General features: G+C 41.3%; 1 protein-coding gene across 2 annotated transcripts in view; it reads right to left on the reverse strand.

Moving 5' to 3' along the window:
* Positions 1–12,707, reverse strand: part of LOC308496450 (uncharacterized protein) — a 206,773-nt gene that overhangs the window by 115,650 nt on the left and 78,416 nt on the right. Inside the window, exon 1 of one of the 2 annotated variants that reach the window (XM_081045815.1) lies at positions 7,688–7,919. The exons of the other annotated variant lie outside the window; for it this stretch is intronic. The gene's annotated coding sequence lies outside the window, so the exon portion shown is untranslated. Of the gene's footprint in view, positions 1–7,687; positions 7,920–12,707 lie in introns of those variants that run through there. 2 annotated transcript variants of the gene reach the window in all.

Below are 12,707 nucleotides of genomic sequence, written 5' to 3' on the forward strand. Positions count from 1 at the left end.
GGTGTCCTAACCCACAGTACTTTAGCATATGACCTTATTTGGAAATAGGGACATTGCAGATGTAATTAGTTAAGATGAGGTCACATTGGAGTAGGGTGGGCCCTGATCCAATAGGACTGGCCTCCTATAAGAAGAGCTGCAGAGACACAGACAGGGAGAATATGACCATGCGATGACAGAGGCAATGATCAGGATGATGCTTCTACCCACTGACTCAATGCGATAGGTCGCCAGCAAAGCAACAGAAGCGAGGGTAGGGGCACAGAACAGTTCTCCCTCACAGCCTCGGAAGGAACCAACCCTGCTGACACCTTGATCTCAGACTTCCAGCCTCCAGATTGTGGGAGAATAAATTCCTGTCATTTAAGCTGCACAGTGTGTGGTATTTTGTTGAGGCAGCCCTCACAACCTAACAAATGCTCTCACCCACCGCCTATCTTTATTTATATTTTCCTTTTTCAAATCTTTCCTCTTTGGTGAACACAAAAAAGTAAAAAGACTGATGCTGTAGTTGTACAACAGATAAGCTTGACTGGATTAGGAAAGGTAAATGGTTCAATAAGATCGACAGTTTGCATGTATCTGAATATAAAGAACTAGTGAGAAGACATGTTTTCTTCCCAGTGAGTTATTCTGTGTGAGCATAGAAAGGACCAGGCAATAGCAATCATGGTGAATGGAAGAGAGCTGACTGTGAGTGCGGCACGGTGCTGGGGTAGTGGTATTAGAGATATTGTGTGTGTGTGTGTGTGTGTCTGGGTGTACACACACGCACATGTGCATTACGTGTTACACATCATATGTATCGTATAAATCTTTATGTATCCTCTATAGCACTCAGCACTACTATTAAACCCTCACATTATCCCTGCAACAGAGCCATTATTATGCCCTCATCGTACCGATGTGTGAAACACAGCAAACAGAGAAATTTAGTACCTAGCCCAGGTACCACAGGCAAACACTCTTTAAGCGGTGGTAGAAATCAAAATAAGTAAGAGAGTTGATCATTCTTCTCTGGCCATGAGCTCTACGAGGCCACAGAGCATATGGCACTGGTGCGGGAAGGACTGTGCAGAGATCAGGTTCAGCCCTTGTCCTTTGAGGTATATCTTATCATTCTCAGATAAGGACTGAATCTCAGGGATGCTGAGCTGGTGGCCAGCTTGGGGCCGGGACCCAGGCCAGCCCTGCCCTAAGCTTCGCTGCTGGGTGGGTACCTTTGTTTACCTGGGAAAGCTTCACTTCTGAGACTGGATAGGAAAACAGAGTGAGAATACAGATCCAAGTTATGGTTAAATGAGAATTTTCTAGATAAACAGCTAAGCCTTCCTTAGAAAATGAGAGTGCAGCAGTGCTGAGGTAGACGTGTTCCTGCCACCTAGTGCTATTTCTCTCCCATTCCATTCTAATCCCTTCTTTGTCCCATTCTAAGACCACGGCAAAAGGACTAACTCCCTTCCACTTATGCGTCTGTCAGGCATTTATTTAGGTGTACCTGCTTATTCTACCCCACTGGCAATCTCCATTAACCTCTACAGAGCACCAGAAAATTCCTTGGAATTGGAACTCTAGTCTGGAGGACACAGCTCAGCCAACACCTCCCTCTTCGTCCCCAGCCCTTTCCATCACAAATGTCCTCTAGGCTGACACGCTGGGGCTGGAAATTGGCCGGTCATCAGAAATGTGTATTAGAGTAGGGAATCATTAAAAAATATATCAATTTACACTCGGATCATTTTAACGTAAAGCATATGCATATTTTGATTTGGACCAAGGGTGCTGACTGGCTTTCAGATTCCTCTTTCTTGCATAAACAGCATCTATCCATAAACCATCTTCTACATTTCTTGAAAGTGAAACAATTAATTAAAACCACTCTTGAAACACTCTGAATGTAGAATCTTAGGTTTCAGTGATTTTCCCTAGTAATTGACAGTGGTCAATAAAAAATGTGTTAGAGCAAACACAAGTACATTTTGTACAAATGTGTGTATATACTTTATAGAAATAAAGAGGTTTTTTTTAGGATATGTTGATTAAGATGAGGTGGGTTTAGAGAGCTCACTCTGGCTGCTGATACCCTTGTGGGCCAATCCCATTCTACTTCCTTGCATGTCTACACTCTGAGTTTAGCTCCTGCCTCCACTTCAATTCATCCCATTCAAAGATGGCACTAGAGGGATAGGGAGAGGCTAGTAAAATGGCACAAACTTTCATCTATAAGATAAGGTCTGAGGATCTTATCAGATGATGAGTGAGAACATGATGACTATAGTTGATAACACTGTATTATATAATTGAAATTTGCTAAGAAAATAGAACTTAAATAGTCTCACACACAGGGATAAATATTAGAGGTGATGTGCTTAGTTAACTGGATGGTGGGAATACTTTCACAATGTACCCCCATATCAAGTCACCAAGATGTATACTTTAAATATCTTACAATTTTATTTGTCAACTATATTTCAATAAAGCTGAAGGGAAAATAAAGGTGACAGTGAACAGCAGGACTTTTGGCTACCTTCTCTGCAGTGCCCTTGAAAAAATACTCACTGAAACATGTTGGATGTTTCTTCTTCATTCCTTAGTCATTCATTCTTTCATTGAATATTAACCCTAGAACAGAGTCAAGGATCCTATTTTAACTCTGGAAACAAATTTGCCACTAAGAATTCTTGCCAGGGCCAAGTAAGATCTTTGTCATGGATCATTTTAAGAACAAATGTCTTCACTAGAATTTCTTATACCTCATTTGGCAAGAAATGGTCAAACTGAACTTGTAGGAATGAGTGCAAATCTCACTAGATTAGAATTTAAAATTTACCATCATAGGTAAATTCACAAGCGGAAGTAGAAAATCACTGACCACAGTGCATTCCATAACTTGCAACTCACCCTAATGATGTTTACCCCGATTGTGTCTCTCTTTTTTTCTTTTTCTTTCATTATAGTAAAATACATATAACATAAAATTTGTCATTTTAACCATGTTTAAGTGTTCAATGGTATTAATTACATTTCCCGTGCTATGTGACCCTTACCATTATCCATTTCCAAAGCTTTTCCATCAACCCAACAGAAACTCTATACTCTTTAAGCAATAACCACCCATTTTCCCTGCCCCCAACCCTCTATCTCCTTTTTGGCTTTCAGTTTTGGTGAGCCTTTTTACGTATCTTGATTTGACCACACATTGAACTAGGAAATAGAAGCTTCTTGTTTTGTGTAAGGTAACACCCAATCACACTCTTTGTACATGTAGGTCTTATGCAATAAATGAATTCATGAAAATAATCTACTTAGATTTATTTAAAATCAAATAATGTTATAAATTACCTGATAAAAATGAATTGGGGTGGGGGATGGGAGTGATGTAGGAGATAAATCATTGTTAAAAGATATGGCACATATTTTGCAAATTTAGATTTTATATCTTGGAGTTTCCTGAAGCAAAATTTATATATCATTCCAAAACTTTTATATCTAGGAAAAATCACCATTTTTCTTGGGTATAAAAGTATTATATTTTATAGCCAAAAAGTGTATTTGACAAATTTCAGCTAAATATACTGCCATCCTAAATTCAGTAGATTTTCTCAAATCGTACTAGCCTCATCATCATAGTTCCACACTATTCAGAAATGATTTGTTCTGGGTACAAGAAATTTCTGGCATGAACCCTTCACAGATATTAAAATTTGAGATTATCAACTAAATGCCAATGAAAAAAATAAATGTTTCTGGAATTGTACCAGCGGTTATCAAAACAATAACAGCAGTGATAAATGTTTTAGAGATTGAACACTAGGGATTTTTAAGACATTCATTATATGCCAATCTCTGTAAGCGACATCTAATAAATGCAAACATTTCTAAAAGCAAATAAATACATTGAAAAGTATAATTTCTTTTAGCCTGTTCACTGAGTTTTTGAAAACATTTCTCATAAAATAACATCCCACTTCAAGATGTATGTATTCCATCAGACTTCGAGAAGGAAGAGGGATATCCATGTCCTTTATCATGAGGAAAATACAAGGTAGCCATAATCCTAAAACGTATACAGTATGACAACGGTGAATTCTCGGAGGCGCTCAGAAATGGCTCGGATGCTGGGAGCAGAGTGTTTCCAGAGTATAATCCGACTGATACCGTGTTCTTTGCAAAAGGCTGTGAGGTCTTGGCCTAATAAGCATAATCTCATTACACTGCAAATAAAAGTTTCCTATTTATCTCCAGATTTCAAATGAATCTAATAAGGCTTATGATACAGTCACCCAATACCCTAATCATATTTCTGCCTATCTAAAAGCAATCAGTAATTGTGTTACAGCAGAACGTGCTGACAATACCTCTGACACAGAAAGGAGAATGAGAGCCCAGCTGTACTAATTAAATTAAATGCTAGGCTGATGGAATACATTTGCTGAAGCCGGGAGAGTATGGGTGCAGAATTAATAAGCATTCCGGCTTAGAGCGGGAGATGATATCATAATGGGTGCAAGGTTTTGATGTTGAGAGCCTCATTCAGATGCAATGTACCATAATGTACGGATCTGACAGCTGCTTAGAGAGGTGCAGAGCCTTGCACAAATTGCACAGGAGCTTTCTCGTTTTTATGTGCCTCGCCGAGGGACCTAACATCTTGCATTACCCCACAGCCTAAAAACCACCCCGGCCTGTCTACCAGGAGGGACTCACAGCATCTGTGATTTACTCTCTCTCCGCCAGCTTTCTCCCTCTCCCGACCCTTCTCTTCTTTTCGCTCCAGGCTCTGAAACTTTTATGTCCATCCTTCTACAGTACTCCCTTTTGGATTACAAATATTGATGGTATGGCGTCACAACAGGCTGAGAAGAGATCATTTTAGGATTAGATGTTTCCACAAGGCATTTTCCTGATTCTTCTAGGGTAAAACCATGCTTGCCGCGAAAGAGGGACAAACGGGCCACTCGGTCATGTGGCTCAGGCCCACTGGTGCAGCAAGGCTGGGAGCCGAGCAAGAAGGGGACAGCCAGAGCCACCACTAGCTGTAGGGACCGCCCCTCAGCCAGCCGAGGTGGGCGGCCTGCTGGTGCCAGCGCAGCACAGTCTCTTGCTCATAAATTAGCTGCGCTATCTCGACGGCTGCATTGCTGAAGCTGCTGTGCCAGCCGGCCGGCTAGGATTCATTATCACGAGAATTTTGACAGGATATTAAATTTACTAATCCTGAACTTTCCGGACTGACCCTAACTGGGAACAGACAATGTGGATGACTGCAGGGAAAACACTTTCTCCGTTTTTTTTTTCTTCTTCCTGCCTTTTTTCCACCAACCATCCTGCGCGTGTCCCCCCCACATACTCACCACCGAGTCTCCCTCAAGTGCCACCAACTTTAGGCTGCTGGCGCCTTCTCTGTTCCCATGCAAAAACTCTCTCCTGCAAGTAATCCTAAAACAGCACACCCACCTCCCTGCGTGTGGAAATACCAAATTATACTTGGCCCATCCGTTCTGAACAGGTTGGATGGCACAGTTGGTGATTGACGTGTTTGTGGGGCCACGGTGATAGGATGTCTGTGATTTCATACAGGTCAACCTTTTAGACATATATAGACAAACCACCATGCTGGTCAGCAACTGTGCTCCATTTTACACATACATGCACACATGAAGACAGGTACATACGCACATGTGCACACACACACATTCCTGCCCTGATTTCAAATTACACTGCCTGAGTCACCTGTAATTCACCCCAGGAATACTCAGCTCCACACTGTTAAAATTTTGGAAACACACACTCATGTTGTGTGGAGTTCCCCGTCTTTCTATCAGAGATTCTCACTGCCGTGAGCAAATCAGGCACCGCACATATGTTCTGATAGCAACTGCTACTCTTTGTTTATTCCATCTATAAATACACTACATCACACCCCATGAATATTTTTAGAAAGTTTCGGGGATCACAGCAGAATCCAGCATCTTGCCCATTCATAAGCTTTCTGTGCTTCAGAAAAACAAACCTTTCCACAGATTTCCACTGACATTCTGCCAGTGTGATCTCTAAATAATTCAGCATTAAAATCTGGTCAGCTCTCCTACTTCCCCGAAAAACTCCTGCAAACACAGTGCCAATTAAGTTGCTGAAAACAGCAGATTTCCACTGATACTCCACAGATAAAGCTGACCATTAAATCGCAATTTAACATCCCAGGCAGCAGGGACTGCTGACAGCCTCTGAAGCTTGTAATCTCATTTAACCCCCTCCTGTCAGGAGCAGGCCCACCCCTTTGGCATAATGCAGCCAAATTAGACCTGACATGGCAACAAGAGAAAGAAAAACCTCTTTAGCTTAAAAGTCAGGCCACAGTGGGCAACCCTGACCTTCAGCGTCCCCCCGCTCGTCCAGTCCGTTCTCCAGGGACCCTGGAGACATTTACCCTGAGAGAGGAAGAGAAAGAAGGACAGAGGAGGTGGGGTGGGGGCCCCAGTCACAGGCCACTTGGATTTCCCTGGGGGCAAATTACAGAGAATTTTCCCAGACAATGGAAGAAAATTTCACCTGGGCTTTTTCAAGTCTTTCTTTGGTAATAAAAGATGAACCCCGATGGTTCTGTTCAAACTCTTTTGGCTCAATATTTCCCTTTGCCTGCCGTGGCCTCTGACTTCGAAGCCAGGGGATGCCTCTGTTGGAACACAAGAGTTTCCCACTCCATACCGGAGCCACCGTGCATTTTAAATGAGGTCATCTTAGCTGGTGGCTGGCGTCTTCAAAGCCATCTCCTGGAACTGGCATTTACTGGAGCTCTGTTTTCATAAGGAAATCGGGCCACCTCTGAGATCCCTGACAAGCACTCTTGACTCTATCTTTTTCACCAATTCCACTGATTTTGTTAAGAGTGGTTTGGAGTAAAAGGAGTGTGGGGAATATGGGGTCCCAGCAGAGATATTGGAAGATGATTTTTACAACATTCACAGAAATTTCCCAAGTCAAACCAGAGCTACTTTTAAAGAAAGAGCTACACCACACTTTGTATCTTACTAATGATTATAAACCCAGGTTTTTAACCAAAATGACTCCAGTGTGCGTTCGATTTCAAAGCAAATCTTTGTCTATTTTCAAAAATGATCAGTTATTAATTTAAAAGCACTTCCTTCCCAAGTATAAAATAATTTTTTTTGTTGTTGTTTTCCCTCCTGAACAAATAAAAATGTTTTCAGGCCAAAAGTTAGAAGGGCATCTTCTAAAGTTTGCATTCATGTCTCTAATACATCTTTGGACCTTAAAAAGACCGAAAATAATACCACACTCAAAAATCCTATCTATTTCTCCTTCGCCTGCATTTCAAACATAGACATGACTGCACAAGTCAACAACTTCGAAAACTCAATGCAAAGTTTAAGAGAGAGAGAGAAAGAAGAAGACAGAAACAGAGAGAGAGACACAGAGGCAGAGAAAGAGAGAAAGAGACAGAGAGAGAGAACTTCTCCTGTACCGGAGTGACCCTCTCTTTTTAGGAAGCAGTGCAGTGAAAGTATGAATAAATTATGCCTTACAAAAGGAGAGAAAAGCCAAGATGCTTGCAAAGAGGAAACTTCGAGACCTCCCAGAACCGTCAGCCATCAGCTTTGCCGATGCCCCCCAGCCTGCCCCTTGCTACTGGGCTTCTGCTGCTCCAGCGTCTCCAGTAACTCACCTGTTCCTGCTCCCAGGGGCCACACAGCAGGAAGGAACTTTCAGCACTTCTAGAAAATGCAGCCCTCTCCGCAGTGGTCCATTACCTGCTGCAGAGGCCAGCTCTCAGGTGCTGCTGGCCAACTCAAATTCTGCAGTCCCCCCCCCCCTTTATTTCTTTTTGCTCCTTGAGTAAAGTTAGCTGAAATTGCTAGCAGAAACCGCCTCAATGTTTATTTCAACTTCCCGGGGCTGCAGTGGAGTGAAGTCCTGCCTGCCCGAGCCTTTCTGCAATGGAGTGGTTTATTTAATTTGTCAGTATAATGGGAGCGGCTGAATGAGAGACAGAGAATGCAGTGTGGTATAAAAGAAACAAAGGCTAAAAGTACCACTATTTTGATTCCCTTTTTAAAATTACTTCCAAAGTGTGGTATCTATTGTGAAGAATAATGCTGAACAAAGCACAGTGTCTTGGCAATATTCACAGAGCTTATTCACCCACAGCCAGTTCTGTCTGTACATTCAGAGGTAGAATACACTTATAAATGATGTATTGGAAGGACTATAGCTTCTATTGTGTCCCCAGTGTAAACAAAAAGGCAGACAGGAGCTGAATGGCATATGGGCAGTGAGGCCACACTGGATACAACCACCCCCCCAGTTCTGGGGGGGGGAACTGAAATCAGCTAAACCCCCATCAGAGTCAACGCGATGAGGCTCAGCTGAGGCGTGCCCCACTTTGTCCTCTTCATCCATCACCCCCGATTTGTACCTGGAGGGACTTCCTGAAGGTTCCCTTAGGACACACTGCCTGGGGATATGCCCTGCCGCCCACACTCCCAGGTGGAAGGTGCACCTTAACCCTTTTGATAATTTCCAGAATCTTCCATTTAGAGGACACTAGTCTCTCCCATTGATGACAGTTTCCATAAGTTTTAGCAAACTTGATTATGACCTCCACGCCGTGTGTGTGTGTGTGTGTGGGGGGGGCTGGGAGGGCTTTCAGTGTTGGGCGGCATGTGACTCTACATTCCACTTATTGGTGGGCACAGTTTTGTTGTTTAATCTTTCGTGTTTCGTTCTTTAGTAAAATGACTCCACTGTGTTTGTGAGGAAAGGGCCCAGTTGGCTATAAATTGCATAGTTCTACTTCCTCTGCAAGTTTCAGGAAAAAGCACTTTTTGAATATTGGTTTCCTTCTAGTAAAACATTTTTAGACATTCATGCCCATAGGGAAAAACAAAAAGTAGAGAGCGGTTGCTCGCCTTTCCTTTTGGTCAAGGGTCTCCTTAGGCCTCTACTGTTCTGGCCATATTGTGGACATCGGTGAGACAAGGTATACAAGACCCTGCTTATGATGTCACAAGGGATATATATTCCTAGTATTTATCTCAAGTTTGAACACTTTCAGTTTTTATGAAAATTATTGCATTGGTGGTGATTATTGCATTGGTGGTGTCTATGTATCTAAAAAGACTGGTTGATGGAATCCGTAGTGCTGGCTTTATTGGGAGCCCAGAGGTCTCATTTTACACTAGAGGAAACTGAGCCCAGAGAGTGGGAGTGATGGAAGTGCTTAGAACAATAGAACCTGGTAGGCATCTTTGAAATCAGTTGGTCTAACATTCCCATTTTACAGGGGGAAAATTGAGATCAAAAATTAGCTATTGGACAAATTGGGATTAGGTCTCAGATTTCTTAAGCCATCCAAGTACTTTAAAACTTTTAAAATATAGTTGACCTTGAAAAGCAGTAGTAAAAAATGTTAATATAATCTATCTATCTATCTATCTATCTATCTATCTATCTATCTATCTATCTATCTATATCTATATATGTACATATTCTAATAAACATCAATTTTTGTTATAAGAGTTTTCTATTTTTCACAAAATTCTCAGACTTTGCATGACTCAATAAATTATCGAGCTAGCCGTGACTCTGAGACTCTGTGGTTTGGGGAATACTTCACTTTTGTGAGTTTCTTTCTCACAAAGAAAGAAACTCTTTCTGTTTAATGATAAAGTAATAGGCACCATTTGGAAAGTGGCTTGTGCTCCTGGTAACAGGCTCCATATGTCTCTAACTCCTCCCACCCACCCCTTCCAGGCAGTTCTCCTGGGGCCACTGATAACAGTGCAAGCAACTCACAGGCAAGGAAAATAGGCTTTGGCTACTGAATTACTTTCTCACCCTTAAAAAGAGATTTTTTTTCTAAGTTGTTGGAATATAACAGACTACTGTGACCCACAAAATGCATAGTTTTACTGTTTTTTGCTTAGTTTGCAAATAATAAGTGGACCAGTCTGAGATTCAGAGGATGGAGTGCTGGCCGGAGGTCAGGAAATGAGTCTAGATCCACTTTAGGTTTTGGGATCTCAGTTTAATCTTCCAATTCTCCTACTTTAAAATGGTCTTGACAATTTATGTATGCTTACTTACACACCCTCAACTTCCAAATGTTTCCTAGAGACATGAAAAGTCCCTAGAATACATTTAATCAATAATAATCTTGGGGAAGAAAAATTAGAAATACGTATGCATTTTTGGTTTTTGGGAAGAAAGATGCAGTATAAATTCTAGGTAATTCTAGTCTCCATTCGAAGGGGCAGTTAGAAAGTTTGACATGCTGTTATTACACGCTACCATCTTCTCCCATTTAATCCGTATTTTCTTAAACAATGCAGAATCTCTTTTTCGGCTGTTTTACGTTATAGTTCCAGCGAGGCAGAGAGTGTTAGAAGTTTATCCATTTCACTCTGAGTTTTTCACGTATGACACACAAGAATCTAAATTTTTGCAATGAATGTGTGGGAGGTAGAATTCAGAATTTTCGGATTTCAAATGTCACCTCAACAGCTTAAATAGAATGATTGCTTCATGAGGTATTTCTTGAATTTCATTTCACATGATTGGGTTCTGAGGTGTCTACATTTTCAAACAAGGATTTCTGTTTCCAGAGGAAAAGTAACCAAAGGAGAAATTCCCATTATCAGCAGAGCACTGCCTACTTTACTGAATTAAACAGCAAACCCATTAAAAACAAAATCAGTTCTCTAGTCTTTAATTTTTTTTCAGCTCTTCTTTCTCCTTTTTTGTTTTCATATGCTTTAAAATTCTTTGCAGTCTTCCTTCCTAACTGCACAATATCAAAAGCTCTCTGTTCTAATCCTCTCCCTGGCTGCCTCAATTAATCACTTCTTTATTACAGAACTTGGCGTCTTGCCCTCTCATTCACCAACAAGCATTTCCCTTACTTTGCTTCCGTGAAGCCAAGGCTTCTCTTGTTTTCCTTTGCCATCTAGTCCTTCTCATTCTCAGGCTCTCATTTTCTTTCTGCATTTTCCCCAATTCTCCATTTCATATTCATGTATTCTCCCAGCCTCCTAAAAATCAACTTGCTCTTTCATTTACTCCGTAAATATTATTGTATGCCTGCCCTGGCCTTTTCTGAGGATGTGGGGATGAGATCTTGTGAGTACAGAACAAGAGCTGTAGTTGCTGGAGCTTACGGAACACTACTGTGAGCCAGGGCTTGGGTTCATCCCTGTGAACTTTCTCATGGAAGCCTGCAGAAAGGTGGCTACTCGCCCATTTTATCTAGAAGGAGAAGTGACAAACACAACTGCATGAGGCTCAGAACCTGAGGCAGTAACCGCAGCTCATACTGTCTCCCAGTGCAATACCCATCCCACTGAGTGATTCTGTGAAATGTGATTATGTCCTGCCCCTGGCTAGTGGAAAGAACCCTGCCTCTGTGGATTAGGACACGGCCTGACCACCCTGTGGGGTCTGCAGATCGTCTGGGACATGGACGGCTCTGCTTTCTCCTCGACTGTCATGAGGGTCATTGAGCTGCCTGGGGAGGAAAGGATGTCATGGATGTAAGCTTTCTAATCATCACTGTTATCACTTATGTCATCCCCAAACCAACTGTTTTGGCATCAGATTTACTTATTAGGAGCAAGTTGAAATTTTCAACTGAGCAATTTTGTTGATAGTTAAAATGCTCAGTGAAAGGTTTTTAGATGTAAGGCAATGTATTCTAACATAAAATAATTGATGTTTTATAATTTGTGTTTTTTTTTCTAAGGGTCTATGTATTTTTATTTTTAGTACAGTATATTGTTATATTTTTTCCATTTTATTATTATTGTTGCTAATTTCTTACTGTGCCTAATTAACATTTTTTAGTTTTTAAAAAATTATTAAAGTATAGTTGGTATATAATATTGTTAGTTCCAGGTGTATTTTAAAACTAACTTCCCACTTTATTACATAACAACGTAAGAAAATTTCCGATACCTACTTATTTAATTTCCTCCTAACACAGGCCTTTTCTAAAATAATAGTTATCCTCTGAATTCAGAAAATAGGTAGTGAGGCATCTACAAGGCACCACTACTCCAGTGGGGACTCTACAAATAAAACTGAGGAAAAAACCCTAAATATCATAGATGGTGTGCTTTGAATACCCAGACACAAGTGGTTTGCCCATCGGTGTGTTTGAGAAAAATAAAAAGGTAACATGAGGAAAAAATGCTCATTGTATTCACTTCTTTGTGTCTGACACTGAGTGGAAGCCTTTTATGGCTCATTATCATGTGCTGTTATGATAGGCAGGATGAATTTAGCATATGGAAAGTGAAACACCACACCCAGGAGCTTGCTGCAGTGATGACCATTTAGTTTCCTAAGCCTTTAACCCGTTTTCTTTTCCTTGTGTTCCCCTGTTGTGGACTTCATCCAGCAGGTAAGCGCCCCCCAGTGTCCAGCCTCACAGCATGGCTGGGGCAGGGTGGAGGGCTGAATGTGCCTAGGGCAGGCACTACCTGCTCCAGGTAGCTACTGAGACCTGAAAGCCAGCTGAATAGAGATATGCAGTGAGTGCAAAGTACACATTACATTTAAAGACTTATGATGAAAAAAAATGTGCTTTTGAAAACTTTAACGAATAGACTTTTTTTTTGGAGGAATTTTAGTTTCTCAACAAAACTGAGGGAAGGTTGAGATTTCCCATGGACCCTGCCCCCACACGTGCA

The sequence above is a fragment of the Rhinolophus hipposideros genome (genome assembly GCF_964194185.1).
Source record: "Rhinolophus hipposideros genome assembly, chromosome: 4".
NCBI classification, from domain to species: Eukaryota; Metazoa; Chordata; class Mammalia; order Chiroptera; family Rhinolophidae; genus Rhinolophus; species Rhinolophus hipposideros.